Source organism: Lagopus muta, chromosome 8, assembly GCF_023343835.1.
Source record: "Lagopus muta isolate bLagMut1 chromosome 8, bLagMut1 primary, whole genome shotgun sequence".
NCBI lineage: Eukaryota > Metazoa > Chordata > Aves > Galliformes > Phasianidae > Lagopus > Lagopus muta.
This window is the reverse complement of record NC_064440.1, coordinates 34,252,321-34,278,214: the sequence shown is the minus strand read 5'-3', so window position 1 is coordinate 34,278,214 and position 25,894 is coordinate 34,252,321. Positions and strand designations below refer to the sequence as shown.

General features: G+C 46.8%; 2 long non-coding RNA genes across 8 annotated transcripts in view; both read left to right on the top strand.

Moving 5' to 3' along the window:
* The window catches only part of LOC125697237 (uncharacterized), a 31,103-nt gene extending 15,571 nt beyond the window's left edge, over positions 1 to 15,532 (top strand). Inside the window, exons 9-13 of the long non-coding RNA XR_007378741.1 lie at positions 50 to 187; positions 7,861 to 7,971; positions 9,060 to 9,191; positions 13,509 to 13,602; positions 15,423 to 15,532. This is a non-coding gene — a long non-coding RNA (uncharacterized LOC125697237). The remainder of the gene's footprint in view (positions 1 to 49; positions 188 to 7,860; positions 7,972 to 9,059; positions 9,192 to 13,508; positions 13,603 to 15,422) is intronic.
* A 782-nt stretch (positions 15,533 to 16,314) lies between these two features.
* Positions 16,315 to 25,894, top strand: part of LOC125697235 (uncharacterized) — a 46,280-nt gene continuing 36,700 nt past the window's right edge. For 6 of the 7 annotated variants that reach the window (XR_007378738.1, XR_007378735.1, XR_007378736.1 and 3 more), the window contains exon 1: positions 22,992 to 23,118. This is a non-coding gene — a long non-coding RNA (uncharacterized LOC125697235). Of the gene's footprint in view, positions 16,402 to 22,807; positions 22,966 to 22,991; positions 23,119 to 25,894 lie in introns of those variants that run through there. The other variant, XR_007378734.1, reaches the window with a different exon arrangement.

The following is a 25,894-nucleotide window of genomic DNA, read 5'->3' as shown; positions in this document are numbered from 1 at the left end:
CTCCAGAGTAAAGCAAGAATAACATATGCAGTGTCAAACCTCAAATCAGGTGCATCACGTTTTGCCCGTCTGAGCAATGGGTTGGAAGAAGGACGTACTTTGGATTGGATGGATGGAGTGTCTCACCAGTGATTCCTTAGATAAACCTTGAACAGGGGTCACGCTCCCAAACTGGAGGAAGAGACAGGTGAAATATTTCATATCTCCTTAGCACGTGATTTTGCAGGTCTTCGTTTTGGCCACGTGGACGTTCTTAGACATTGATAGGCATAGCCTTAAAATGTCCTTTAAAGAAACTCACTCCCCCAAAGGCAGTGTGCGGCCAGGATTCTGCAAAGTGAGCTCTCACAGCAACACCAGTCAAATGATTTTGATTGCCTGCTATGTAGCTGAGGCTCTGAGCCATTTGACCACTCAGTATGTATACATATAGGGTCACCTCAAGGAACGCTCTCTTCCTTCACCATTTCCCATATTTTTTTTGGTAACAAACCCTACAGGGTGTTTCCATCCCACCAGAAGGAAATGTATTTGATACTTGTGGTCGCTTTGACTCAAGGAGATGGAGCTCTGGGATGCATGTTGTTCTCTTCTCCAACTTCGTAACATGAATTCAGCAATTCTGCAACACTGAATGACCTTAAAGAGAAAAGCAGCAATAATTGTTCTGGAGCTTGAGCCAATTCTTGTATTCATTTGGGTAACTAAGCTTTTATCACTCATGGAGTAATGATGCATTTTTAGAGTATTTCACACCTACTTGAAATGTCAGTAAAGACCATGAAAGTCCTTTGGTTGTGGCCACGTGGTATCTATTGTTGAGCAGCCTATTAAAATGAATCAATCTAAATTAAGTGGCCAAAATTACCACTTGCTATCACTTCTCTGAATCCTTTCCCTTGGAGGCAGCCCCATGAAGTGATTAAACACTTTGCCAACTGGAGTTTGAAAAATTCTGGCAAGAATTGTGTGCAACAAGAGACGTAAGGGGCTCGATGCACTGCATTGCTCTGCTTGAATCTCAGCTGATCCCTGCTGCAAAATCCTTCGTTAGAGATCCTTCCATCTGCCTGATGAGAGCTTCTGTATTCTGGCCCTGAACTTCCTTGTTCTCTCCCCAGTGGTATTATCTTGTGAGTTCATTATTATTGCTGGCTGTAATTCACACTCCGATATGCAGTGCTTGGAGGATGCAGGCATGCAGAGCAGGGGTGCGGTATGGAAGCTTAGCCTTTGTGCTTTCAGATACACGTGCTGCTGGAGGAGGGCAGGGGGAGAAAGGAACAGCTGCTTTGTGACCTTTCCCTGCTTAAACAGCAGCAATGGCTTCATCTTTACAAGGCCCTTTTGACCTGGGCAGGCTGGATCCATCAGCAGAAGAGTGCTTCTTTGTGCCAGCTGGCTCTGCAGCCTTATTTCTCCCTGCTTTGTATTGGTTCTTTCCACTGTCGCTCTACATTTTTGCTGGTGATGGAAGCTCATCAAGGCTGCCTTCTTCACATCCTTGCCATGAGCCCTGACATCACCAGTCTTCTGGAGGTGCTGCCGCATACAACAGTAGCTTGAGGATCTTACAACTTGCTCATGCCACTCTAGTTTAAAAGCTGCAACACAGGAAGGCAAAGAAAGAAGAGGATTACACCAAACCAGTTGCAGAGGACACATGGCCCATACTTATGTCTTGTTGAAACAGCTGTGAAAATGCTACCTGTGCTTTAAAGAGAATGCAGGCTTGCGTTCTGAAGCCCTGCCTCTATTTGCCAGTCATATAGGATGTATTCTGCATTATCAACAGAGCCCAGCAAGCAAGGTTTTAGTTTATCACTTTGGAAAATAGAACAGTACTGCTGGAGGGATGGAACTTGTATGGGAGTTGTGCTAACCCATCACTGTGATCACTAGCTTCTCCTCCTGAGATTGTTTAGGGGAAAGCACTCAGCCTAGTGAATGCTTCTACATCAACAAGCCTACATCTCCAAGCAACAGCCCCGAGCCACTTAACATCCCAAATTTCATCTCAGCCATGCAATGCCAGAGGCTTGGTGAGAGACAAATGTGCGCCTTTCAAACGCAGTGTTTCAAATTCAGCACGCCACACATCTTGTATGGAGCTGCCTGTGCAAGCTGAGGCTGACTGTATGACAGTAGGGTTGAATTATTTAGGATTCTCTCCCAGTGCAGCACCAGATGTGGGATGGCAGAGGCAGATAGTATTTCCAATGCAGCAAGACCAGTTGCTAGCATGGCATGCCTCTATGGTAGGCTCAACCATCCTCAGCTGGTTTCCCTTTGGCACTGAAGTTCTGGTTCGTAGGATTAAGCAGCACTCCACCCATAGCTCTTTTCAGCCCTTCCCTATGGCACAGAACATTTTGCTTTTCACCAGCAGCAGACTCAGTGCAAGAGGGCACTGGGCAGAAGGTGGCTTGCTTCAGGTCTGACAAATGCTATGCAAACAGCTCCTTGGGACCACGTCACCAGCTTGGTGGCATGAGTCCCACTGTCACCTTGGGCACTGCTGGGCTTGCTCCTTCCTGGCTGTTGGAGAACACAAGTTTCTGTGCTAGAAATTCCTGGTGTTTGTGGACTTTTGACTTAGTTATTTCTGGGAGACGTTAGCTATAGCTTGGCACCCTGCCTAATGACTTGTAGAGTATGGGTAATTCACTCTGTCTGGGGAATTCAAGGTTTCCCTCTCTTTTGTACGGTTTTATTTACAGAACCTCGTGCCAATCTAAGAGCTAATGGTGGTGCCAGTTTTCCATTAGAAAGCTGACCCTAATCCCCCCCCTTCTCACGTTATCCAAACAAACCTGGTGTGCCACATTCCTCCTGTCTGTGTTACAGTGGAGAAAGAGTCCCAGGAAAGCTTAAGTGTAATGTGAAAAGAAGCAAGATAGGAGAGAGGGGAAATCTGGAGGTGTTCAGTGTTGGGGAAAAGCTGGCATGGGGCAAGTATCCCAGTGCTGGTGTTGTCAGCAAATGCTCTAGTGAGGCTCATAAAATCACTGGGTTTTGGGGCTAGAGGCAGAGAGGTCTGAGAGAGGCTCTGTTTGTTGCCAGTGTCACATTTGGTCTCGATGGAAACCCTTCAAAATTACTTAATGTTAACCAATGCTTAAGAAGCCTCTAGAAATTTCTCCCTTCGGTCAAATGTTCTCTGAGTCTGGCGATAACTTCAGGCTTTACAAACATCCCTGAGTTTATTCTTCCCTCCAGAAGAAAATATGGATATTCACGGTTATTTCTGATCAGTTCCTGTTACGACTGATTTTTTTTATTTTCATTGGAGCTTGCAGTGAGCTGAAGCCAAACTGCAAAGCCCTGGGAGCTGCTTCCTCTTGGGGACCCTCCCAGTCTCCCCACCCTTCAGTCAGGAGCAGTCTTTAAGATCCTGGAGTACGTGTGGGTCCTTTCCTTTGAGTTCACAGCTTTTGAAGAGGTGCCTTAGAAAGACTTTTTTCCTCCTCGCACATAAAAAGACGGGCTTCTCACCCACAAGTCAAGAACAGAAGACTGTAAGATACTCCAGATATCTAAGCGCAGGTATCAAAGCTGAGTTCTGAATGAAAGGGCTCCGTGCTCCTCGCTTGGCTTTCCCCATCCTCCATCGCATGAGGCTCTCTGTGCTCCATCCTCCTGCAGCCTCCACTGCCCTGCTCAGGTTCTGCTGGCACACAAATCCCTGAGATCGATGGGCGGGCACTGGATTTATGGTGATAAAGTACTGGGAAACTATTAAAACCAAAAACCTCAGCTGGAGCAAAGCAGCGAAGCATCCTCCAGCCTAAGGACCCGACCTGCAGGCACCCGTTGGTTTGACCCGCTGTGGATGGACCCACATCCGGATGGCTTTCCCCTTGACAGACGCCCATCCCACATCCCTCGCAATGAATGGAGGATTGCAGAGTGTCTGTCAGGGCAGAATTTGCCCTGTAGTGTCAGTAACTGCTCTGACGGCCTATTTACGCTTTCATCTCCTCGCCGCTCCCGCTGATTTATGCCGTTTGCGGAGCTGAGCGATGTGGCAGCTGCAGGGAGGAAGAGATGAGAACCAGAAACCCCGCAGGCTTCCTAGGAGAGACGTGCTCTCTCGTCATAAATCTCAGTTGGAGGAGAGCCTCTGCCTGCTCTGCAGCAGGGAAGGCTTCAGCACCCGATGTCGCTCCCAAGACGCGCCGTGCCTCTTTGTTTCTCTCTCTGTGTTTTCCAGGAGCCAACAACTGTGCTAGCTCGCCCGGTTGCGGAGTACTCAGCTGTCAGCAGCTCCCACCAAACAGCATTCCCCCTCCGTCACGCATCACAGAGCTCCCCAGGCATGGGCTGGAGCGCGTTGCCATTACAAAGGAGCGAGGATTACAGGGAAATGTAATATCTGTCAGGCCTGAGACCGCGTGGCTCTGATCAGTGCTCAGTACCGTGCACGGGGCTGTACAAATTGCTGCCCGTGGTGATGTCCTTTGCCCTCTGGATCTCGTGGTGCTGCGCCGTTCATCTCGGTGGGGGGTTTGTTTCTGCCACCGCTGTTGGATGCAGGAGCTGTTAGTCAAATTGTTCCTTGCGTTCACAGAATGGCTTGGGTTGGAAGGGACCTTAAAGATCATCTAGTTCCAGTCCCTGCTATGGGCTAGTTGCCTGCATCAGGTTGCTGGTTGCCCATTGCCCCATCCAACTTGGCTTTGAACACCTCCCACCCTCTGGGCAATCTGTACCAGTGAGGGCAATGGGCACAATGGGTTTGGGTTTGGTCACCTGGTGCCCCCCAGGGCTGTACCTAACAGGGGTGGGCTGCTGTCCCTCTTCTGCTTGGATTGGCAAGGTGGTGGGATTAGGTGGGAGACCACCTAACCTATTCCTCACACCAGTTCAGAAGGGAATGAGAGGCCTCACCATGTGGGCTTTGGCAGCTGTTTGTTCAGTGTTTAAATAAAGGGAAAGGACAGCAATTGGATGTCAGGGGGAAATTCTTTACAGAGAGAGTGGTGAGGTGCTGGAACAGCTGCCCGGAGAGGCTGTGGATGCTCCATCCCTGGAGGTGTTCAAGGCCAGGTTGGATGGGGCCCTGGGCAGCCTGGGCTGGTATTAAATGGGGAGGTTGGTGGCCCTGCATGTGGCAGAGGGGTTGGAGATTCGTGATCCTTGAGGTCCCTTCCATCCCTGGCCATTCTGTGATTCTATGATAATGTCCTTGAAGGGAAAAAGAGCTAATATCAGTTACCTGTTTCTGTGACTGTTCCCTTTCCCACTGTCCTGAAAAACCTATCAAACTAAGGAACAGTGCTTTTCTCTGAATTAGAACACTCTTTTCCCCTGTGCTGTTTCTCTGTCAGGTTACCAATTTGCTTTTCCAAAGGCAAAGCAGAACCAAGCAGAACCTCTATGGGCTGCCCAGGAGAGAGATGGTGGAGTCACCGTCCCTAAAGGTGTTCAGGAAACATTAAGATGTTGTACTGAGGGACATGGTTTAATGGGAAATATTAGTGGTAGGTACACAGTTGCACTGGGTGATCTTAGCTTCTCTAACCTTGGCAACTCCATGACTCAATCTTCATGCAAGGGAGGAGGCACACAAATGAAACATGCAAATTATTTAAATTTTCACTGGGATGAAATTGGATGTGGTGGGAAAAAAAGAAAAAAGAGTAGGTTTGTGTGTGGGTACATTTTTTTTTTTCCCAAACAGTCTTCTTATGGAATGCATGATCTGTTTTTTGGCATCTCAACTGGCCTGGAGAAGTGTGGGTGCCCCATGGAGGCTCTCAAGACCAGGTTGAATGGGCCCTGGGCAGCCTGATCTGGTGGGAGGCACCCAGCTCATGGCAGAGGGTTGGAACTGGGTGGGTTTTAAGATCTCTTCCAACCCGAACCATTATATGATTCCATGATCTCCTTTAGTCTGGTTGATAGTCATGAGAAGTTGTGCTGGAACTGGGGTTTCACACGTGTTTCTTGCTTGGAATCGCTCCGCTCATGCAATTCAGGTATTTCTGCTTGCAGAGAAAAAAGAAAGTTGGATTTAAATGAAGCCCAAGACCTGCGCCTGGGGAGCCACGTCCCATCTCTTCGTGTGATGCCACGAGGCAGATAGAGCTCATCCATCACTCTGAGGCATGCGTCCAAGCCTTCTAATTAGTGAGCATAACCGGAGGTTTGGAGCTTAAACTGGTTCTGACCTGTATTTTTTAATTAAGGCTTTTTTTTTTTAATATAACCCCTGCTTCGGGTCATCTGATAATACTAATCTGGACATAATGCCTAACCTTCTTAACCCAAGATTGTTACTTCTGCTCTTTAATGCCAGTCTTAAAGAAACATTACCCCATAAATTAGACGCCAGGTACCGAAGGGAACCGAGCCAGCTTCACATTAGAGTGCTTTTAAGGAATAATTGGATCGGCCCTGACCATCAACTCCCAGACATTCTTGGGCCTCCCATAAAAGCACAAAATGCTTATGTTTCTCTTGTTAATGCTGCCTTGCCCGTGCTCTAGCTGCTTGCTGTAGGGTCAGAAGGGATCCCCTGACATCCAGCAAAGAGAGCATCTCCAGATACTGTTCAAGAGAGAACTGAATGACCCATCTGCTCTTACAGTCACCTGTCCTGCTTCTGTCTTGGAAAGCCACGGAGATGTGGCTGGTTTTGGTTGCACAAGGCCTCCGAGGCATCAGATGCAGGGAGACAGAGCCCTGATGTGTGTGCATGCTCAGACATCCTTGATAAGCACTGCCTGCATAAAAGCATCGTGGAGGAGACTTTGTTCCTATCAGCAGACGGAACAATCGATGAAGTCAGGGGATCAACAAAACAAAACCAAGCGCTGGACGGTTTTATGAGAGACTTTTTATGGGGTTTTGCTTATCCTGTGATACTCTGTGCATAGCAGAATCACACTGAGAATCGTAGGGAGAAATGCTAATTCAGGGTTTTATATATGGGAAACAGCATGCTAAGTGCATTCCTTAAGTCAGTCCAGAAACCACCTCCTGCAAAAATTCATGAAAAGCACATGAAATGCCTTGTCAGGCTTGGCTCTTTTATCTGAGAGACTTGAAATATTTTCTCTAGAGGAATGAAAGGTTGCTGGTGGGTTTGTTTGTTTGTTTGCTTGGTTATGGATAGAGATCTTTTGAAGGTGGGAAAACACCCCTGTCCATCTGACAGAAGGGGCAGCCCCTCGGCACCGCAGGGCTGTGATTTCCTAGAGGCAGCAGGGGTCCTTGATTTCAAAACCTAACTCAGACTGTGTGCCTAACAAATGGTATGACCCAAGAGGCTTATTCCAGTGGTGCCAAGGACTCAGAAATGGCCTCTGGTGCTGCATTTCAGTTCTCTTTTGCTTGTGAGCAGGCTGCCAGTGCAGCAATGGAGAGTGGCGATGGCAAAATGTCACTGCAGATTGCTTCTTGCCAGCTAGTTCTCCTTGCCTTCCTAGGAGTGAGCAGCATAGAATCACCAAGGTTGGAAGAGCCCTCCAAGATCATCCAGTCCAACCGGTCACCTACCACCAATATTTCCCACTAACCCAGTTCCTCTGTACAACATCTAAACGTTTCTTGAGCACCTCCAGGGGAGGCACTGCAAAGGAGAGAAAAATTTCCACATCATCTTAAATTAAAAAAAAAAAAAAAAGGGATAGAAAAGACAATTTGAATGAAAGAGCTCAAAACTCCAAATTGTTCCCACTGGTTCTTCAAAGTACAGTGTTTCAAACATGCATGGCTCAATTTACCACCTATTTGACGGCAGGAGTGTTTACAACACATTCTCTGCATTCCCTTGCCAGAAGCGCTGTAAAATCAGACTTTTCCCCCTGTATTTGATGCAGAGAATGGCTCACATCTGGAAAATTTACCTTACAGCTCAGCACTAAGCTCTTTGTACAGCAGCTTTCCTAAAGAGATGGGAGCCATGGCCATATCCCTGTGCATCGCTGCGGTGTGGGTGTGCAGATGAACTGCTGTATGCTTGGGGTAAGTTCAAGTTGGGGTAACAGCAGCAATGGAGAGAGATGGGCTTCTGGGCAGGCTCCAGGGGCTCTTGTAGAGGAGAACTGGTTGAATGCTGGGAGAACAACATTCAGTCGTGCTGAAGGACATATTTCTTGTGGTCGTGGTTGTATATCCCCAACGTGTCTAACGATGTCTGCAACCCAGTGGAAAAAGAGCCAACCAGTGACAGGGTCTGAAGGCAGAAAATGGGTACTAGGTTAATGTTTTGTGAAGATCAGAGAGAATAGACCATCAGCATAGATGTCCAAAGGATCTTGTGCCTTTTTTGTCAGCTTTTGCTAAGTTTCTGTCTGTCATACGGCAGTGGTTTCCTCTCAAGCCTTTTGCTGTTGGACTCGATGTAGGAATTTCTGGGTGAAAAGCACAACCTGCTCTAACACAAGAGGCTAGGCTGGGCATTTCTAATGATTTCTTCCTCCTTTCCAAGCTTCAGATCAAATCTGCATTGTTTCCCACAAGTTGGGAACTGAGCCCAGAGGGTGAAATTCCATACGATTCGCCAGTTAATTTCACCCTCAGTCCTGCATGCTGCTCCGTTGTGAGGTCTTAATTGGTGCTGATGCCTTGTGTCAGCCTTGCTATGCAGAAGGATCTCCTACCACACACACACCTTCTCCCATCAAGACAGTAGACATATAGACACATATGTATATATAAAACTACTCTTCCCAACTTGAGTGTAGTTGCTACCGTGTCTCTTGATGATATACGAGGGTGTCACGACTCGTTATGTCACTTCAGACAAAGAGAGGGAATAATAAGAGCTGATGCGACACGAAATTGAAGAAGAAGGTTCTCTGTGCACCAGAGAGCACATCTGTTTTGTGGCATAATTCAAATTAACTGGGGGAGAAGGGGGAGGGAGGAATTCACTGCATCTCGGGTGTCTTCCGTGGTGACATGCAGCATAGAAATGCGGTCTTGGGAAGACTTTATGAAAGCTCAGCAACCAGAGCGGTTTTAAATTGCTATTTCTGATATCAGATATTCTGATAGCAATTTCCTACACTTGACTGATTCTGCCTAATTTGCACTTGTGCTGATTGCAGTTTTATAAACAGGAATTCCCAAGCTGTGTATCTTCCTACCAAGGGAGGAGATGTTTAGCTTTTCACCTTTCTCCTGGATGCAGTTGGATTTTGGGAGCTGAAATAGCTATGTCACATCTCCTGTGTCAAAGGGTAAGAAAAAGCTCTCTAAGTACTACTCTTTCCTCCTCTTAATCATATCTCCTGTAGCTTACAAGTGTAAAGTAAGCTTTGAGCCTCTCTGAGCTTTGCAGAGATTGCAAAATCCAGCAAATCCTCCCTGCGGAAGATTATGGCAAAGAGAAATTCTCATGGCTCAATCTCCAGCAGCCCTTTTGGAGCTCTCCCATGGGCTGCCACTGTAGAAAACTGTAGGAGATGGACCCACAGTGGGGCCTGTGGGTCTCAGATTGGGCTGAATTGCTCTGGAGAGATGGATTCTCTGCCACAGGCAGCAGGATGTGCAGCAGCAAGTCGTAGTTGCTTCCCATGCCTCAGTTTCCCCAGCAATGATGTTCTTTCTTATGTGGCACTTCAAGTCTCTTCAAGTTACGGTCTCACCTCATTTGATCCTGATCACCTTAATAAGCACAGAGTAGTGTAATACCCCATCCCTGGAGGTGTTGAGGGCTGGGTTGGATGGGGCCTGATCTCCTGCTTGGTCTAGAGGTTGGCAGTCCTGCCCACAGCAGGGCTTGGAACTGGATGATCTTTGAGGTCACTTCCAACCCAAGCTATTCCTTGAATCTATGATTTACTGGCTGGTGATTTCAGTAGCTGCTAGCTGTTTCTTGCCACTCTGCACTGGGATGATCAACTGCACACGTGTTCTCCAATCTCCCAACACTTCCATGGCAAAACACTGAGAATTTTGTCTGTTCTCACTTTCGCCAGTGGTTCGAACAATTCATGTCATCCTTGCTGGATGGTCTGCATGGAAATGTACCCTACAACACACAGAAATATTGTAGATAACATCCAATTTTCATCTCAACTCATGCGTGGCTTCCCTCTCCACTGCTCCTTCCAAGTTCCCAGTACTTGGGGCTGGGAGGCAGCTGGAGGCAATCTCTGCTTTAACAAAGTGGAGATTTCCCCATTTTATCAGCCTTGCTCTATCCTGCTCTCCCTCTGTTTACCTAATGCTGGCTTCAGTGCTTCTTGGACTCTGATTTAACTCACTAACCTGGCAAAGAGGCATCCAACAAAAACACCAAATGCTTTTCTGCTGGGTGCTTGAGTTAAAACAGCTCCCATCTCTGGAACCTGTTGCTACTCACATCGTTGGCAGAATTCCTGCCTGCTTCCAATGGGAGCAGACCCAGAGTAGGACCCACAGAGTGTGTCCCTCGGCCCAGAGAGAGGGCCACCACAAATGGCCTCCTGTCATGCCACAGCCACACAGGAGCCTGCTTGGGGCAAGCCCTTCTAAGCCCACATCTGTCCCTGGTCATTTCTCTCACTCAGCCTCCTTCCCACTGTGATTCTTGCCCTTCTATTCCTGTTTTTTGGGATTAGGCAATGTGAGGCCTCTCTGCCTTGGGCTTGCAGCCATAAGCACCTGGACCAGCATGTTGAGCTTTGGGGTATTCTTCACAACATGTGGCTTAAAGGCAGATTTATGTCAATAGCAGCCAAGCAGTGCTCAGTTTCACAAAAACACAGGTTCTTCCCCCAGTGCTGAGAGACAAGGAAGGCTGAGCTGCTCAGCCACACCTCTCCTGGCCATCCCAAATCCCTTCCAGTGAAACCCACACCCCTCCACCTTGTGTGGCTGGGTTTAATGAAAAGCCTTTTGAAGTTACAAGCTGAAGTTTGATCAGAACAGGAATGCATCCAGCTCCACCTTCAGCCCGTCTAGAAACAGATTTATTGTTGAACTACCATGCATACAGATGGTGACGTTTCTTTCATCCCATGGAATAACACCCCAAAATCTTGCATATGATGCTCAAAGCATGGGGAATGTCTCTGGTGGCCAAGTGTATAGCTCTCTGCTGAACCTCCTAAGGGCTTTTCCTAAGCGTGGAAGGAACTAATCATCAGGCTGTTCTGGATTGCTTTTCCTCTCTGCTGGTTGTCAGAGGGTTTGAATGGGAGTGCCACTCCAATCAAACTGGGAAAAATTGTCTAGCTGCATGTGCAGTCTCTGTTGGATGGCTGGATGCAGAGGAAGAGCTCTTCACATGGCACAGAATGAGGGTTGAATGGATTTAATGTGTTGGCAGCGAAAGGGCTTTGCGCGTGGGTGTGCAAACTGGTGTCAAGTGGAGCTGGTTAGAGAAGGGACTCTGCTTCCCTTTTGGATGAGAGTGTATATAGAGGGCCCCCTCCTCTCCAAGAAGAAAGGGGAGGAAGATCAGCAGTGAACACGTAGGTTTTCTTTTCCCAAGGGGCTTTCCTGGATGGAGTATTTCAGTTTCACCTTTTCCTGATGGCTGCAGGAAGTGAATTTAACAGACTCCCATGGCTTGGCTATTCAAGTTTTCCAACAGAAATACTTAACTTTTTTCAAAATGACCTTCCCCCTTAAACAAAGTGGAAATCATCTGGGGAAGGATTTTGATTTTATGCTTTTTAAGCTGGAGAAATTCTCCTTCAGAACCTTTCAGCTTTCACAGCAGGTATGCTCTCACCACCTCTGTGGGGTGTTTTGCAGTATCCCTGAGCATGGCTCTCACCCCAGATACTTCACTTTAGGCTGGCTAGTTTATGAGAGCAAATATACAGCAAAGAAACAAACAAAAAACCCTCCAGATTGCAGCATCCACCCTGTTTCTGGTGTATATACTTTATGCCTAAGTCTTAGGACACATCCCAGTGTAATTTCTCTCTCTCCTTTAGGCTCTTGTGTGGAAATCTATAAAAGTGGTAGAGAAAAAACAGTCTTACAGGCAAAATGGTTGTGACAGAAGCTACCATGTTGTTTAAATAACCTTCTGGTCTGTACCTCTTAACAGGCCAGCCAATGTGAGTTCGTTGTGATGATGCTCTTGGGTTGAAAGGAAGGTGGGTCTCGGGCTAGGATCAGTAGAGTCAGCTACAGAGGGGTGCCATAAATACAGATGTTGTGTTTATCCCTCCACCTCTGCCTCCAAGCAGCCTGGAACAGAAACAGAAAGCTCCAAGTATCGTGCTTGGTCAAACTTCCTTCTTTGGGGTAATGGAAGGAAGAAGGAGGCCTTGTGGGAATTGATTCCTATGAAAATGGCACATGTTTCTCATTCTGCAGAAGCCCAGTGTAAGTACAACTGCTAGACTTTTTACAATAGGAATTTGTTAAGTATGTATGATTCACAGTTCAGATTGCTGCTCAGCTCCAGCAGGGGTATCTGAGCAGTCGTTGCAGTGCTGAGGGCTGTCACGCATGGCTTGATGTGGAGGAAGGGTGTGCTTCCATGTGGCTTGGCACTGCCTTCCCAAAGGAATATGCCAGAGCAGGGGAAGATGTTTGATATCGATCTTTTCCTGCAGTCATGAGGATCTAATCTCCCAAGGGAGTGGTTGGGCTGGAAGTCAAACTCCGATAGCTCTGTGCTTTGCAGGGTGTAACACGTACCCACCTCCATTAATCTAATCTCTCTTCCTCTGGCTGCTGGCCATCCCTTTTCCCTGCCATGCAGCACCAGATGCTGCACACTGGGATGCTGGGTTACTCCAGTTGCTGAGACATGCCCCTGGTCAAATCATCCCATCTTGGTCACTTGGTCACATCCATTTTCCTCTCTTGGCAGTGAGCCTGTCCCTAGCCTGGTGTTTCCAGATAGATTGGTGATGCTCTTCAACCATCTGAAATCAAGGGATCATCCCATCAAAGCGTGTCCTCTCTGTGTGGCTTCTGTTTGGCACTCACCTCCCCTTTGGCTTGGCTGGAGGAGCAGATGTTAGAGATCTCGCCTGGCAGGGAGGAAGGGGGAAACTGCTTTCTAAACAAAATCCTTCCTTGTGTCTTGTAGCTTCCTGAAACTGCTCATTTGTGTACTATAGATATTTATGTGTCCCCTCCTGATGTGTATGTGTACATCTATAAATATATGTGTGGGTAAGCAGATGTATACATACAGTGCTTTGCTCTTGTGTGAGTGTATGGTTGGTTCAACTATAACAGCAGTGCTGGGGTGAGAAAATGCATCTCTATTAGAGCTTAGCCTTGCAAGTATCACAAATTTTTGATGTTAAAATACGAGAGGGTGGTGAGGCCCTGGCCCTGATGCCCAAGGAGCTGTGAGTGCCCCATCCCTGGAGGTGTTCAGGGCCCTGAGCAATCTGATCCAGTGCTTGATCTAATGGTTGGAAACCCAGTCCATGGCAGGGATGTTGGGACGAAATGATCTTTGAGGTCTCTTCCAACCTAAGCCATTCTATGTTTTAGCAGGGATCGAAGGCTGGGATGGCATTTGGGTGGGAGAAAATAGGCTCACACACCAACCTGACTTTATTGTCTCTTATGGCTGGCCTGTGTTCCTACAGGGCAGCAAAAGGGATGGAGCAGCACAAGGCCAAGCGTCATGGCAGGAGAAGTGGAAGAGAAAGAACTCTGACCCACAGAGGAGCAAGAAGCTGGGTGAGAAGCTGGCACCACCTTGGTGGATCTATGGCTGTATAGTCTGTAAAAGCCTGGCTCTGCTCTTTTGGGAAAGAAAATGTAAGGTCTGGCCCAGGGATGTCAAGGCAGATGCCAAAATGAGATGTCACCAAGGGCATTTTTCACTGAGCAATCTCCCTTCCCACTGGTAAGGACGAGGCAACCTTTCCCTATCTTCCCATTGGAGTCTCTGGTTTGCTGTTATGTGCTTTGAGGCGAGTTTGTTTGTTGCAGCTGATCTGAGTATTGTGCTGCATGTGTATTCAGATCTGTATGTAGAAGCAGCGATTGCTTGCTGACCTATTTTTTCTCCTGCAAACAATTTGCTCTCTTACTTCAGTGTAAATCAGGAACACGTTCTCCAACGTTAATAAATTCTGGGTTCATATAACCCCAGTGGAGGAAGAACTGGGCTCTGTGTGTTTATAAACAGTGAGAGAAAACATATATCTCTGCACACAGAGTTTACATTCCACGTGGGCTCTCTTGCCATGGTGTCCAATAAAAGGAGAGGTGCATTTCTCTCAGAAAGCACTGGAAACATCTGGCTGGGTGGCACCATCACCAAATCCCATATGCAGGATCCAAATGATGTCAAGCTCAAAGAAGCAGCCGTATTTATTTGGGGGTGTTTGCTAGGGACTAACAGGCTCCGTGGTTAAATAATTCAATCAAAACCAGGCTTGAAGGCTCTTAGAAAAAAAGCCTTGAAGGGCTGGAACTTGTTAATTAATTCTGAAGGTTTTTAGCATCCTTTTTTCGTCATGGCTGTCTGTTTGCAGTTGTTATCCCATGCTATTCTTAACTGGCTTGGAAGAATATTCACCAGGATCCTGGCAGAGCGAGATTCAGATAAATGATTTTGGTCTTTAAATATTACCGTTATGTGCTCTTCCAGTTCCCATTCCCTCATTAGGTGTCCAAGCTGCCAGTGCTGCCTGTTAAACACAGTGTCTGGTCAGTCTGTATCCTGGTTGGTAGTTTATAGACAGGCTTCATCTTAGCAGTGGTCACAAGCTGGCTGGAGATGGGGAAAGGGAGAAAACAGACAAAAAGCCATAAATAGTTCGTGCATGCATGGAGACTATATGGTGACTTCCTCACCCAGCAGTTCTGCAAGACCCTACTGCTTGTGAATGGGGCTATGCTGACTGGAAGCTTTTGGGACTTTACTGATTTACTGTTTTAGTAACCGAGCTGATTCATACATCGTTAATTCTTGCTGGTTTCACAAATGCACATCTTTCACTTCTGTACTAAAAGGGTCACTCAAACTGCAAACATTAGCACAGCTATTTCAAATAGGTCTTCTCAGAAGAGACTGGGCTCAGGGATTCCTGGAGAAGAAAAACATTTTAAAAAGATTTCTAAAATTTCCAAGTAAGCAGAGGTTTCTAATTCACCATTTTAGGCAGCGGACCATGGTAGCTTTTCTGCATAGTAGAGCAAGATCTATCAGCACAGTGATGGGCTGAATCTCTTGTGTCTAGCAAACATCTCAGGCCTACTTGTTCCTTCCTTGCTTTTTTGCGGATCTAAAAAAACTTGAGGTTGGTCAGTGTTTTCCCTTTGCCTCAGAGGAACATTTTTCTCTGCAGTTCATAGTTAGGCTCTTGTCCTTTCCGTGACTCTTCATTACGCAGTGTGGTATTCATTGACATATTGAGGCGTCCATCTGTCCTTTCCTTGGAAATGTCCAGTGGAAGTCTATTTGACAAACAAATCAGGTGATCCTTCCTTCTTCTCTAACATCCTCAACGTTTTCTGCTTTGTTTTGCTTTGTTTCCTTTCTTTTTTAGCGAGTAGAAGAGAAAGCTGTTTCTGCCGTTTGTACATCCCTCCTGTACCACCACCCATAACGTCCCTGATAAATGAAACTCAGTGCTGGTTGCCTATCGTCCCGCCAGGATGAGTGATCTGATGACTCTCTTTTATGAATCAGGACAAAGGCAAGATTTAGTGGAAGTCACCAGAATTAGGCTTCTTCCCAGATTTTACCAATAGCTGTTAAATGTACGTGAGGCCTGCTGCCGGTCATGAACCCTAAGGGCTGGGCCTTGGCTGCAAAGCTCCCAAAAGGAGGAATTTTCCCACTGCTAATCTTTTTGGCATGGAACTTGGCCTCTCTCAATGCAATTGTTATTTTTATCCATCACTGAATGCTTTACAGCGCAAACTGGGTGGTCTTTAAGATGTTGTATACAATTAACGTGGGCTGACTTGGGGAGTGGAGAGGTATTATGAGGAGGAACGTGTAAGTGTGGGACCAGCCAAATTCCTCTAAAGCTGCTGTGGCAGCGGTGCTTGCTGCTTGCACAGTTCAATGGGGAAGAGCTGGAAGGGGCCCACACCTATCTATCAGAGGCCTACATCTATCTGCCTGCTGTCTTTCCTTTTGAGGAAAAGCTGTGTGGAGCTGTCAGTCCCGGCAGGATTTGCTTCAGGTCAGCAGTTTTATTGGATTTGTCTTGTCAGAAGAGGGTCCGATGGTTTTGTCCCCACAACCCCATGGGAGGAGCCATGGTGATGAGCATGCTGACCCAGGGGGTTAGGGCTGGATGTGGAGGTGCTTGCTCTTCACTGGGAAACACCTCTACAGGCATCGCTTTCTCCAGCCTGTTTTACAGAGGCAAACTCTAACTGAAATTTGGAGAAAACAGGAGTACTGACTAAACCCACCTGCACTTTGCAGAGCTGACCAGGGAGGACTTCTGCAGCCAGCTGAAAGCCCATCGCAGACCATGCTTCCTCAGTAATCTGTCATCAGCAGAGCACACTGTAAGCACTTCCACTTCCCTAGGCATTTCTTTGAAAGAGAATCGAGGGGGAGATTGGGTGGGAATTATCTTCAGCAAGGGATCGCTGCTTTTTCCAGCTTTTTTTTCCCCTTGCTACTGAATGCATTTTACAAACAGCTGATTAAGTTTTGTGGCATCCCGTGGCAGCTGTAAATGGTAATAGATCATTGCTTTATTTCCTTCTTCATTTCTCGAGTCTGAAAGCCTCAGCTAGTCAGCAGCAAATCAGGAGGTGCAGGCGGTTAATGAAACATGTAATTGAAAAAGAAGGGAAAAATAAAATCTCCATATGCGTGAAAAGTTACGGAAATCCCCATGCACTGAGAAATACATTTGTGACAGTTTGGAAAAATGGCTCCAGCCATTCAGTGGCTGCTCGTGGGTGGATGTAGTGGTTTTAGCAGCCATCTACAGCTTGGGCCAAGTAGTGTTGGCAGCACCAGCCTAGGGGTTGGTGCCTTGCCTGATGTGCTGAACCTTGACTCATTGTGTGGCACATCTGATCCAAGGATGAAGTCCAAATGGATGCAGCATCAACTTGGTCCTCAATTTTTAACACATCCTCTTCTGAGAAGCTCTGTTCCACCTTTTTTAAAAAACAACAAACACAACACTGGTATTTTGTCAGAAGGATGGCTGGCAGGAACCCAGGGCACCATCTTCATCATGCTGTGGGCTGCTGTGCGCCACTGAAACAGGACTGATCTTCTCCGTTCTTCTTTGGGGATGAGCAAGGGCTTGTGTACATGCCTTGTATCTGGATGCTCTCCCCATCCAGCAGATACTGCTAGGATGTCCTATGACCACCATCGTGCAGGGATGGAGCGTCTGAATGTTGGATGCTTGCCTGCTGTGGGATGGAGACCACTAGCTTATTTGCTCTAGAGTGATGAACTGCGAGAGGCTTACAGCCCTGCAAGTTTCCACAAGGCAGTATTTAGCTTTGGAGGGATCCAATTTATTCTCTCCTCTGTCCAGAACTTTAGTCTGTTTGGTTTATACTATTGTGCTGCAGGAAAGCCTAAAGGCTCCAGTGTGAGCAGGAGTGCAGATTTCTATTTCACTGCAGAGTGGGAGGCTTAGGGAGATGAGGCAACCCCAAGAGAAGCATGCCAGTTCAGCTCTCTTTTATTAACTTAGTGTTTTTCAGTTTTCAGGGGGGAAAAATGTCAGTCTAAATAGCACTTATTCCTTCTGAAGGGTTGCCAAGCCCATTCTGTTTGTGAAACTGAAGTCCCCTCCATGTCCCCTCCCTGAATGTCCAGCCATGGGGCTGCGATGGGCACCATGAAGGTGTCCTAAGGGTCCCAGCAGTGGGAAAACAGGGATCTTTGGTCAGCCTTTTCTCTGCACCCCAACATGACCTTTAGATGTTGTACCGAGGGACGTAGTTCAGTGAGAACTGCTGATGAAAGGTAAACGGTTGGACTGGATGATCTTAGAGGTCTTTTCCAACCTTGGTGATTCTATGATTCTATGACAATGCCAGAGGCCCTGTCATCCTTTTCAGTGCTTCCATGGCATGAATGTCCAGCTTACAGCTTTTAAGTGGATATATGCTTTATGCAAATGAGCAGGCGAGTTAATGCAATGTCCTCCAAGCTGAAGCTCCAACCCAATCTGCAGTATCAGCTCTGGCAGTGGTGATTACTAGGCATGATAGCCAGGAGAAGAGCAGCTTGGGGCTCCTCTCCATGGAGGCAGAGGGGCTAACCAGGTTGAGTTGTTCCATTTGGGATGCATAAGCTGGCGTGTGCTGCCTTACTCTGCTAATGATGCTGCTTTGATCCCTGCCTATTCCCCTGCTGACCTTGAGGACTCTGCCACGCTCTCGGCTTTGTTTTGATCTTCTGCCATAAGAAAAGAAAACAAACCAGTGCCTTGTGTCGGCAGCATCCCCAGTCTGAAGCTACTTAGATTAGGGATGAGAGATGGGTTTTCTGTGGCTTGTTCCAGATGCCTGCATGCTGAAGCTTTATTGGTTGTTGCTCTAAGATCTGTATCACGGCAGCTGACTAATGAGTACTCCCCATGGAGAGATATTTAATGTGAGTCCACAGGAGCTCCTTAAGAGATGTTGGTGGAGCAGTGGAATGGGGCAGTAGGTTTGGAAACAGTGGGTTGAGGAAGGGAGGTGGGATAGAGATGTGATGTTATGCCATGCTGAGCTACACAACATCGTGCCAGTGGAATGATTTATAGACTACTGAGAGCTTGTGTCCACCGAGCCTGGTTAGCATCAGGATCACAGGAGACAGCAGCCCCGTCACAGCCCATCACAACATCTTGTGGCCTTACCAAGCCCATGACAATCTTACAGCCCTTTCTTGGAAGCAGTGAGAAAATGAAGTGAGTGGGGGAAATCTCGCCCCGCAAAAAAAGGATAGTGAGGATTTAAGAGCTTTTTTGCAGCCCTACTGTGAAACCTGTCCCTCTTACTCCTCCTGGTATTGCAGGCACTTGCTGGCCTGGTAAAAAAGACTCTCCCTGTAGTCTCTGTGTTGTTGTCCTTCCCCAGATACAAACTACAGTGAAATGTCCTACTGGAGCCCTCATCCAGCCCCCTCAATGCAGCTGCATCCCCATATCAACTCTGACCACCCTTCAGGTGGGTCTTAATATCGCAATGATCACGCAGCTGTTATTGTTTCTTCTACAGAAAAATGCCAAGGACCCATTACCAAAGTCACAACGGGTGGGATTACTCATTCATGGGCTTTAGATAAGCACATCAATGCTGTGTGATAGGGCACTGCTCTTCTATGGGACCGAGGGGTTTGTAGCACAAAAGCACAAAGCAGAAGCAATGTCACAGCTTTGGGCTCTGTATTTTTCAAGTGGAGTACAGCTGCAAGAGGTGAAGCTAGGAAAGTTGATCAGAAAGTTGGGGGAAGAGGATCTGGGTGGCATCTAGGGGCAGATTTAGATGGCTGCAGAGTATTATAGGCGGTGATGGAAGGCTGGTCTGCAGAAGCAGGCAGTTGACTTGATTTTACTCCACTTCGGTACAAAAAAGCCCTCATGTACGTATATGCATGTATATATAGGTGTACTTGCAGGCTGTATTGGCTATTTCCATACTGATACCAATATCATAGGCATCTGTAAATATATATAAACTGCAGGAAATAGACAATGCAAAGACCATTCAGGTGGAGTTAAACTAAGCGTGGTATAGCCTGTCATATAATATCCTCTTACAAAAGCTAAGCATAAATCATTGTGATGAACGTACTTTTACCACATCATTCCAATCCTGAGGTTAATCTAATATTAGAAGCAGATAACTCAGCTACGTTCCATCTCCATTCTTTGGAAAGCTCTCTTTCCCCCAGTCATAAATACATGGGGCCAAGTTGCATCTTCTCACTTGTGGCTGGGATCTACTCAAGGCAAATGTTGGCCTTTGGTAGTTCCACCGTCGCCAGCCATCCGTCTTCATTACTGAAAGAAAAAAGGAATATAACCAGGCGTCTGAAACCCCCCAGAAGTTGTGGGATTATTTTTGGCAGGAAATGAAAAAAATTTCCTTTTCCTTAACGTTTCTCTTTCTTTTATTTTCTCTTTTATTTTTCTCAACACCATGTAATTTCCTGACTATCTCTAATCTGAGAAGAATAATCAAAAGGAGGAGAAGGCAAGAAGGGATAGCTCCTTCCTGCAAGGAAATGATTTCCAATCCTTATTTGAATGCACTGTATCTTTGAATGCCTTCCTGACATCCTAGATGGAAGTACTATTTGGCAAAGGTCCTTGTTACAGAGATAGGGGATGAGAATGGAGGGTAAATAATGGGACTGTATGCAGACAGTCACATAAAACCCAAAGCTGGAGACTAGCTTGGGAGAGAAAGCTCTGGGGTAATTTTTCCTTTGTTTTCCTGCACGTTGATATAATCCAAATAGCATTTTAGGTTTATTTTTTCAGATCATACCCTGGCCTTTGTGTTTGGGAGTATGATGCTCAGAGCAATTGCTCTCATGATCTGATTAATGTGGCTGGCTCGTCCCTTGAAGGCAGAATTATGGGAGTAATTAAGGCTTGCTCAGTTTGCTAAGGGGAAAGGGTTTGCAGCTTGTGTAGAATGGAGCAGGGGAAATCTTCACGTCTCAGATCCTATACATAATCCTATTGCTTCTGCCTTCCACTGAGTCAAATTCAGGTGAGAGTGGCAAACGTTGCATGTGTTCTTTGGGAATGCAAAGCAACCTGTGTGTGAACAAAGCCCGCTTCTCAGCGACTGGCAAAGAAGCCTGCTGCACCCAGAGCATGTGCAAACACCATCCTCCAAGAACAGGGCCATTTGCTCAGACCCTGGTTCTCATTATCATTTTTAGCCACAGAAATTCCCCCCCGCTGCAAGAGTCGTGGCGTGATCTAAAGAGAAGAAAATGCAATACTTTCATTGAACAGCATGCCTTTGGGTCAGCGACTTGGTTCTGTTTTTAGTCAGATTTGGGATTTTTCTCCTTTTTCTGCAGTACTTGGGAACTTCTGATGCCAATATTCAAAACTTGGCCATGCTTATGATCATCGTAGTGGAAGATGATCTTCAGTGGCAAATACTCAGCTGTTCAAGTAGCAGTAGGGAAATGTGAGCCCACGGTGATGTTTCTGCCATCTTCTCGTGCTGTACTGGGGGGTTCCCTTCTTGGGGAGGGTGGAAGCATCCCAAGCCACAGCACACTGAGAACAGAGGGACAAGATGAAATGCCTTTGATAGCATGAGCGTAAATAGCTCTTGAATCAGCTGCCCTGGGGGCTGAAGACTGCTCCATCACTTGGGATCACTTGGCTCCATGCTTGATGTGCAATTCCAAATGTAATTGCTAGCTTGGGGCCTGTTTATGGGCTTCTATGTGTGCCTTTGCACGGTGGGGAAATTAATTCTCCATGAGGCAGGGGTCACTGGGTGAGTCCACAAAGAAGGTCTCATGAGGACAGGGGGCTCGGAGGGGTGCAGGGGCATCAGACCCCCACCTCCATCATGAGAGCCAGGAGGGAAATGAGGGCTTTATTCTGCTTCCCCGGTGCTGCTGCAGAAATCCCGATTTTCAGAAACATGTGGCTCCCTTTTGGCCTTGCAACTTGCAAATCTAAGAGCTCACCACATGAAAATACTCCTTCAAGTGCTCATTTCGTGCTCTGGTTTATCCTGTCCAAGCATACCTCAGTCCCAGCAGCATCCAAAACTCACTCTCTCCTTGATATCGCATCAAGCGTGGGTCCTTGGGAGATGAATGTTTGGAGTGAGGAGGCAAGTTGGTTCTGTTCCTGCTTATTTTGCTTGCTGTCCAAACCAGTAATAGGTTAAAGATGTCCTGCTGATTAGCCATAACATCCCAGCAGCCTAATTTGCTCAGTCACAGTTGGGGTCCTGGGGCGCTAAGGAAAGAAGACACCAACCCTGCTAGAGGGGAGGAGGAAGAGAATCTTCCAGTCTGAGAAAGAGGGTGTCAACATTCAAGTGGCCTTAAAAAATGGACTCAGAACTGGTGGCCCTATCTATTGAGGGAGAGATGGCTGGAAAAAAAACAAAAAACACAGGTGGGAAAGACACATGTCAGAGCAGACCTGCTCAATATCCATCTGTGGATACATATACATGGATGTAAAAAATTAGGTGTGTGTATAAATATTGCACATTTGCATGAGGAAGCTTGTCTAGAACCACAGCGTGCAACTCTTCTCTGTCAGCGGGCTTCCCACCAAGCTGGGCTTACACATGGGGACCAGATGTGGCCATCCCAAAAGATCCATTCACTTCTATGTTCCCTCTTTCATTTCTGTTGCTTGAGTACAGCGTGAGACCTATGGGCCAACAATCCATCTGAGGCCAAGTGGAAACCAGGAGTGATTGCTTACAGTGCCATAAATAGCTAAATCACCACTTTCAATAGCAAATAGGGATAGTTGAGTTAGGAGTGAACTCTCCAAGCAGCTTGTAGACATTCCATTTCCTTGTTTTAACATCTACGTGTGCTTTTTTTCCCCTGCTCCTCGCTTCTCTTGGTGGGAGGTGGCACATTAGCAATGCTTCCCGTGAGCGGGGGGCCCACGCTAGTTATCAGAAGGGGAATGAAAAAAACATAGGACTCTTCAAAAGCAGAACTGGAGACATCAGGCGTCATGGGAGCTGTCTATTCAATTCTTTGAGGGGACCCCCAAAAATCCCATCCACAAGATATTGGCAGTCAATGCAAGGATAGGCGGGTGTGTTGCCAGCTTAGGGCTTTTGTAATGATTTTCAAAGCTTTTATGAGCTCTCCCAGCCAGCCACCCTTCTTCTTGACAGCAGTGAAAGCCATCCAGAAAGTCAGATTCCCATCACATGGAATTAGACTTTCTAACTCTTTTGTGCATGTGTTTGTTTGGTTTTCTTCCAGATCAGGACAAAAAGTCAAACTTCTTCTTTTTCCACTGAGTTCTGGTGAGGAGTCAGAGATGTGGAAGTGACCTTTTTGAACTGGACCTTCTGGTGTTTCAGGCTCAACGCCTGCAGTGGAATTGCCAGCTCATGCCTGAACCAATGATTGAGCACCAGGTGAGGAGGCATGGCTAATCCAGGGAGCTCAGCTGCAAGCAGTACACCTGAGTGTCAAAAATCACCCTCATTTAAGGGTTAGCAGTGGAGAGAGCAGAGTTTCTCTGCATAGGGATCGTGCTTCTCTTGAGCTGCTACTGGTCATCAGAAAGGGTGAGTTAATTTTCCTTCTTTATTACTTGCTGTTGCTTCATAGTGCCTGTATCCCATTTGAAAGTACTTGCTTTCTTTTTGCCCTGCGATGCCATGTAAAGTGATGTGGAGTGTGAGTGCCAGAACGAAAGGGAAGGCTGAACTAACCAATGTGAGAGAGCTGCAGTAAAGTTCTTGGTTTCAAATTTTGGAAGGTTTACTGTCCAACTCTCTCAAAATCAAAATTGTCCTGCAAGTCAAATGATTTTGTGTGAATCACTGCTGCAAAACTGTTTTAGCACTAGGGATTTTTTGCCCCACAGACTGTCCCATCTGTTTGCCTCTTCCTAGGCTATGTGCAGAGTTAAGGATCTGGTGCTGGGAACGTTCCCTTCTTGGGGCAGGAGGTGGGGATGGAGAATTCTCAATTGAAATTCTCATTATTCCTCATGCTTGTAACCATGCTGCTGCTCTTCCTTCAACTCGCTCTGTTAAGGGAAGCAGATCCTACAGCTGCCCCTGAATGAAGGGGAAGGTAGCACAGGTGTGACAGGGCGATAAGTTCAGCCACAGCACCTGAATGCTGGGTATATTTTGGCATTTGCAGAGAGGCAGCAAAGTGGTGTGAGCTCAGCAGCACGAGTCCTGCTGCAGAGAGCCATCCCCAAGCTCTGCAGCCACTCCATAAATAGGTTGGACGTTTGGTGTCGTAATTCCAGCAGTGCTCAGCGTTGGCTCAGCTCTGCTTTATTCAAAGTCAGCAGGAACTGCTGACTGCAAGCCAGCATGGCTCTTACAGCCCTTTTCTCTCACTAATTACTTCTGGCTGCCGTGGAAGCCCTGAGGACTTCAAAAGGACGACACTGGATTTGCACAAACTATCTCTCTGGATCTTCCATCCCTGTTTCTCAGCCCTTGGTGGTCCATAAGGCTTCAGAAGGGGACCCACTAAACAACTGCAGAAAACATTAGAACTTCTTGCACGTTCCCACAAATGCGCATTCCCACACACACAAAGGCAAGGAAAATGGAGAGAAATCAAAGGGCAAGAGGAACAATAGAAACACAGCTTTTTTTTATTTTTTAACTCTTTTTTTTTTTTTTTTCTTTGGGGCTGTAAATGAAGAGGCATGTGCAGTAGATGGATTTCTTTTGTTTTTTTTTGCTCTCCAGAAGGTGAAACAGTTCTTGAATAAAATGAGTAGAGGAGCACAGCCTGCCCTGCACCAGCAACACCAGGGGATGCTGCAGAGGTTGTCTAAATGCTTGGGCACCATTGGATGTGCTTAAGTAATGTGCAGGACTGGAAATTGCTCCAAGCAGACTTTGTGTTGCTTAAAGCTATTAACTCATCTTCAAAGAACTTTGTACGTGTCACACCTGAGTGATTGCATCGCTGGCATTTAGCCACTCTGTTCCTGGGGCCCCACTCTGAAGCAAAGCAGAGATGGGCTGCCTTGGCTTTGTTGGGGACGTGCTCTGTATCCTGTTGGGAAACACAGCACCAAAACCACAGCAAGAATAATGGAATCACAGAATCATTCTGGTTGGAAAAGACCTCGCAGATCCCCAAGTCCAAGCTCAGCTCACCCCACCATGCCCACTGCTTACATCCCTCAGTGCCACATCTCCACAGATCTGGAACACCTCCAGGGATGGTGACTCTACCACCCTTCTGGGCAGCTGTGCCAGCGCTTGACCAAACCTTTTGGGCCCTATGTGACCCTCAGCCCTGCACTCAGAGAGAGCAGGGTGATGACAGCATTGTGATTAGGCAGAGGGGATGTTGTACCTGCTGTATGGGCTGTGCAGAGGGGCCCCCCGTGTAGATAATGGAGACTTTTTTTTTCGTTTGTAAGGCATTGCTCACCTTCTCTGTGCTTCTTTGAGAGTAAAATGGGTATAATTAACCCTTTCCAATGTGGAGATGCATTATGTGCATCTTTTTTATAAAGCAGAGAAGTTTTATAGGCAGTCAGCGAGCTGATGGGACAAAGCAAACAAATGGCAGCATCAGATTTCAGATAAATTCAAGAGATTTCAGCCAGACTGGATACTGGGTTTGCTCTATTTGCTCCACTCCCAGTTTTCTCCCCTTTCATTGAATGGAAAAACTGAGTTTTCCACTAAGCCATTAAGAAAGCAGAGGTTTCACAACAGTCAGGCTGATTTGACCACGCTCATTCGAACGGGCTTTTAGTAACCTTCAGAGACTGGCAATTCGGGTGGTAAACCCTCTTTATGACCTGTTATTACCCGTGCTCTGCTCAGAGGCAGCAGAACTCATTACGGGCGTAAATGGCCAGAGTGCTCCTGCATACCAGCACAGGCTGCCTTTAATGATCTCCCTTTTCCTGCTTATCCCTGATAAAAATACCTTACTGGTAAGAAACAGAGACCACAGAGCTAGCTGCCAGTTCTTCTCGTGGCTCCTGTTCCTGAGGTTTTATTTCACTGCACTTAGTTTTTAGGAAGTCGGCCAGCGTGGCACACTTTTGTGTTTTTTATTTAACTGCACATTAAATGCTCCCCTTTGCCCCAAGTTTTATTAGGGAGAAGTTTAAGAGAGCCTTGCAAAGGAAGGAAAACAACAGGATCAGCCCTGTTACTGCAGCCTGCTTCTACAGACTTGATATAACTCTGGCCATCTCAGTTTGCATAGGGCACGGGAGCAGTAGGACCTTCCTCCAGTAGAAAATGAGGGAGAAACTAAGGTAGAAAGGGATCTCATTTTGTTATTCCAGCCCTCAGACTCACCACTGGTGGAGTGTATGTGTGAGCTGATCACCTCTGGTGA